The sequence below is a fragment of the Eretmochelys imbricata genome, chromosome 6 (assembly GCF_965152235.1).
Source record: "Eretmochelys imbricata isolate rEreImb1 chromosome 6, rEreImb1.hap1, whole genome shotgun sequence".
In the NCBI taxonomy this organism is placed as follows: Eukaryota; Metazoa; Chordata; order Testudines; family Cheloniidae; genus Eretmochelys; species Eretmochelys imbricata.
This window is the reverse complement of record NC_135577.1, coordinates 19,281,482-19,286,890: the sequence shown is the minus strand read 5'-3', so window position 1 is coordinate 19,286,890 and position 5,409 is coordinate 19,281,482. Positions and strand designations below refer to the sequence as shown.

Below are 5,409 nucleotides of genomic sequence, written 5' to 3'. Positions count from 1 at the left end.
CTGGGGACTGACCTCCCCCGCCATGCTCCACTGCCCCTAGGGGGCCCACAAATATGTTTGGCGCCGGGCCCACAAAATGTTAATCTGGCCTTGAAGTCGGTAGAAGTACGGGCAACAATTGGCTACATTGTAAAACCATAATACGTTTTCTAGAGCCTAGACTTGCCTAACAAGGCACTCTCCTGTCTCATAAAGTTGAGCTCACCTATATCTTTCTCCCAGCACTTCACAACCTTGCTGGCTGTGACCTTCCATTCATAAGACAAGCCAGCTGGCAGCGTGTCTTCTAGGTGTGTGACTCCGTGCAGTCTCCTGATATACCGACTACTTCTTTGCTCTTAGTCACAAACAGGAGACTCTCCTGCTGTGGCCTCCTTCCTGGAGATTTTGTGATCTTTGTCGACTTCGCAGTCTCGATGGGCTCTGTATGCAAACAGACTTACATTGTAAGACACACGCTACGCAATGACCAGCCAGGGAGCTAACTCTCTCCTACCCCCTGCCTGGTCAGAACCCGGGGATCACCTTCTGGTGACCTGTCTTCACTTACAAACCTTAAGAACACAGAAAGAAAAGGCGTACTTGTGGCATCTTAGAGACTAACAAATTTATTTAATCACAAAATTACAACAGAAACTTAATGCAACCAACCATTCATGATAAATAAACCAAAAGATTGAATATCTGAGAATAAAACTGTTATAAAGGCTGGTTTAAAAGAAAGAGTTCAACTGATTCTGTTTTTCAACCACAATAGTCTCCCCAAGGGGAGGTGCACTGTTCCTGGAGGTACTGCAATACCAGGTGGATGCACGGAGTGGACGGAGCAAGCTCCTTTTCCATCTCCCTGTTCCAAAAATCCATTGGAAAGCGTCACGGTTCCGGTGGTATCTGGTGAGCTCTTGCTGGCCCTTGAAAATCTGGGGGAGATGGTGTACCCATATCTGCAGCAGGTCTCCAAGGTGAACAGCCTCTGGCGTGTTAGAACAATGTAGCTAAGGGAAGTCGGCAAGCCGGATCCGTAACTTCGGGATAAGGATTGGCTCGAAGGGCTGGGTCGCTCGGGCTGGGGGGCGAAGCCGGGCTGGGCATGCATCCGATGAAGTGAGCTGGAGCTCACGAAAGCTTAGGCTCAAATAAATTGGTTAGTCTCTAAGGTGCCACAAATACTCCTTCTCTTTTTGCGAATACAGACTAACACGGCTGTTACTCTGAAACCTGTCCTTAGTTTCCATATAGCTCTACAACCATTTAACTATTATCCTTACATACGTTTTGCAATGATTGTGATGGCTACTGGCTTTCAGTAGAGACCTCACATGCCACCTTTGGGTGAAATACTATGCAAATCCCTGACACTAGGGGATACTGTAACCAATTCTCCCCCCCCCCCACCCCCACCGCATGCATGCACCTGCACACTGTGCCCCCTCCCAGTTGGTATCAAGGGATCCCTGGGTCACAAACTCCCATGCTTTTCAGTGGGAGTAATGCCTCCCATCCGGCCAGCTGACAGGCGGTCAGGAATGAGCCTCGTCCGCTTGCAGCTCATGCTCGGCTCCCTCAGGTCCACTCTGAAGGTGCTCAGCTGTTGTTTTAGAGGCAAAGGAAAATGGACGACAGCTCAGTGGGTGGAGAGACCTGGCGCCTGCATGGAGACAACCCAGGTTGTTTCAGAACCTGATTGCGGCTCCGTCGAAAGACCGCTGTGGTCATCAGTGGGCTTTAGAGCAGGCCCTACAACTAGGGTGACCAGATAGCAACTGTGAAAAATCGGGTCAGGGGCTGGAGGGTAATAGGCGCTTATATAAGAAAAAGTCCCCAAAAATGGGACTGTCCCTATAAAAACAGGACATCCGGTCACCCTACCTACAACAATAACATATACAAGAGGGCGGGAGGGATAGCTCAGTGGTTTGAGGATTGGCCTGCTAAACCCAGGGTTGTGAGTTCAATCCTTGAGGGGGCCATTTGGGATCTGGGGCAAAAATTGGGGATTGGTCCTGCTTTGAGCAGGGAGTTGGACTAGATGAGCTCCTGAGGTCCCTTCCACCCCTGATATTCTAAGAGTAAGAAGGGGACTGTGGGGGGAAAACAAGCTCATAAAAGTGCTATGACCTTAAATGGGCAGAGGGTGGCGTTATAGCATAAGAAAGCAGATTGGCGTGCAGGGCTTTGTAATGGTCAGGTCTGAGAATAACCACAACTCATTTCATCTCAAGCTATTTCTTTCTTCACCACCGCAGCAGTGAAGGGGTGGAAGGAAGCCTTTTAAAGCTGCAGCAGCTGCTCCTATGATTAAATACGTTCTCTGGGAGGTGGGCAGGTGGGTTCCCGGCTACTGTGTTAGATCCACCATTGAAACAGACCAGAGAAATAGGACAGAGGGTCAAAAAACGTTAATGATTTAGAACACTAAGAGGCACCAGAGATCTGCTTTGTGTTTATTTTCTCATACTCTCTCTCTAAAATTCCCTTCTGGATCTAAACGTCAGACAGCTAATTAGCTAAAAAGTAAGCCTGATTGATACAGATACACACAAAATACACAGCAGCAAATCCTGGAAGTTAAATAGTCATTAAAAACTCCTTGTGAGTGATCTGAACAGGAAAATACTGAACACATCAGATGCTTGTTCTAGGACTTCCACAGCCCACGGGGGCTAATTTGATTTGCTGGCAAAAATGGAAATGTAATTTCCGTTACCAACCCCTCCACAAAGGCCGAGCACAGGATGGAAACTAACGTCTGATGATGATACTGGGGATGGAATGTGCTACAGCCTCCCTGCCCGCCCATATTGGAATTAAACTGTTGCTACTTTTATGCATCTTGAACTATGGTTGAGCCAAACCCTGTTCCCAGTTACACCTGTGTAGCCTGTTTGTTGTGACAGCTCCTGTCTGGGAACCTGCCAGACGGTGCCCATGGTTTGGTGAGTTGACTGTGGGTTTGGATCTCGCATCTCTTGGGGAGCCTGGCCTTGTCTGGGACTCAGGAGACCCATTTCCCAGCTCTGCCATAAACTCCCCATGTGACCCTGGGCAAGTCACTTGATCTTGCCGTGCTTCAGTTCTCAGTTGTCCGCTTGCATTCTGAGTCCCTTTCTCCCACCTTGCCTGGTAGCTCTCCAGGACAGGGCCTGTCTCTTCCTGTCTGTGCAGTGCCCAGCAATGGGGCCCTGCTGCTGAGTGGGGCCTCTGAGAGCTGCTGCAATGCAAACAAATAAAACCAGAAGAAAGCCATCTGATTCCAGCAGCCAAGTGCTTCAGCCAACTGGAGGAGAGGGTGGGGTATCTGAGGGAAACAGGGAAGACAGAGGTTCTGACCCTGGCTTGGGAGTGCCTGCATATCTCCATGAACAGTCTGGCCGGGTTGTGGGTGAAATAGCCCAGTGTTCATTAACATTAACACTCGCCCAACATACGTCCCTGTCTAGTTGCCTCCGTAAGAGCCCCCTTGGGCCCCTGGCCTGAACGTAGCAGTGAAGCGGAGGGCTGAATGGAAACAAGACATCACGAGAGGGAGGCAGAGGGGAGAGAAGAGGGAAAGGGAAAGAGGGAAGGAAACCAAGCAAGGGAGAAAGAATGGACTAAAGCAATGGGAAGAGGGAGGTGAGCCAGAGGAGGAATCTGCTGGCTCCCTGCATGGTTGTAGGGGGGAGTGAATGGTTCTCAGGACCAAGCTGTCGCTTTGTCTAACCCGCCCCTTGGCGCGTCTGCCTCGGCCTGTATCTGCACTGAGGGCAGGCAGCACCTGGCCCACGGCTGCCAGTCCAATGGTGCAGCACTAGTGGGGATGGCAGAGGGGGAAGCAGTTGTGGGAAAGCGTTATGCAGACAAAACCACACAGGATCGTTTCAGGGCACAAGACAAGAGGTCACATTTATTATAACACAATTTGATTTCTGACCAATAACAAATATCTAATACCTATGTATACATCCCCCCCGCCCCCTGAAATATTCTGCAGCTGCTGTGTAGTTACCAGTCCTGAATGTAGCTTGAGTTCGTGGCCTGGGCTCGTAGCGGCTCACTGGCCAGGAAAGCCGGGCACAAGGAAGAGCTGGGTCTCCGATGGGCATGCACTGATGCCCTTCCATGTTGGCAGCAGAATGTTACCCTCCAAAGTCTTCCATCTCACCCATCCTTTTTGTAGGCTTCAGTTTGAATCCAGAGTCTATAGGTCTTGCTGTGTCAGGCTGCCTCTGGGTTCGGTGTGATTGATCACCCGTCAATTGCAGACATGACTTTCAGCCTAGGACCTGGCTTTGATGTTTCTTCAACTGTACTTTTGTTCTTTTCTTTTGAGGGTGGACTCTTCTTGCTTTGTCAGGGCTGTTGTCTGCATCTTCAGCCCTTGGTGTTTACACTTTATTTCATCAGGACGGGCTGGGGCTGGAGGATGAGTCCATCATCCATCCATACCTCATTCACACATCTAAACTAAACTAATAAGATTACAGCAGGGTTTTGCAAAATGGAGTGAGCATTTTAAAATGGAGTTTGAGTTACAATATGGACAAGTGTAAGGAATGGCAAACAGTGAGCAGAACTTACAGTGTTGAAACAGTGCAAGTTTCCGTGATTTAAGCAGCAATTAGATTGAAAGTGAAACTCAGTTAGCTAGTTATTGGGGTAACCGGTTTTATGAATGAATATTGTTTCATTCATAAAACTTTGCTTATGAAGTTATGTTAATAAAGTGAACAATTAAAAACAATTTCATTGATCAGTTCTACATTGTATTTATAGCCTTAAAAGAACTACATAAAGTGCGACCCATTCAATACCCCTGGATTGAAGGGTCAAAAGGGGGAATGTTGAATGGATCAATGACATTGTTTTTAATTGTCCACTTTATTAACATAACTTCATAAGCCAGCCGGCTGCCAGTAGTGCAAACTGCAGAGCTTGGAGGAATTTCCCCTCTGCGGCTGCTTGTAGATGGCAGGAAGGAAGAGCCAGGGGGTAGAGTAAATAGACAGTCCCTCTGACATTGCTGTGATTGGCACTAGGCCTGATGAGTCAGGTCTGTTTGCACCGGGCCCTGCTGTGGTGCAATTACCGAAGAAACAGCAGCTTAAGGAGGCCACATGTTGTGTGTCAGACTCTTGCAAGAGGGCCCAGCTCCCTTCACGCATCCTTCCAGTGCTTCTGCCCTTTGAGGAGGGATGAATTCCAGGAATGGGGGAGGAGAACATGGAGACAGGTAGAGTCTCCACTTGATCTCAGCCCCACTATCCTAGTTAGCCTTGTGTAGATCAAGGGAGTTGTCTGGAATCAAATGATCCCATAGCCTGCTTTTACCAGGGCAGGCCCACTTTCACATAAGATGGCTCTGTTTCCCAGAAATTTCTTCCAGGACACCTGCCAGATCCTGGTTTTTCATTTCACCAGTTAAAGAGT

The 5,409-nt window shown here is 48.7% G+C and overlaps 1 pseudogene; it reads right to left on the bottom strand.

The window, feature by feature from the left end:
* Positions 1–767: 767 nt before the first annotated feature.
* Positions 768–931, bottom strand: LOC144267176 (U2 spliceosomal RNA; annotated as a pseudogene).
* Positions 932–5,409: the final 4,478 nt, after the last annotated feature.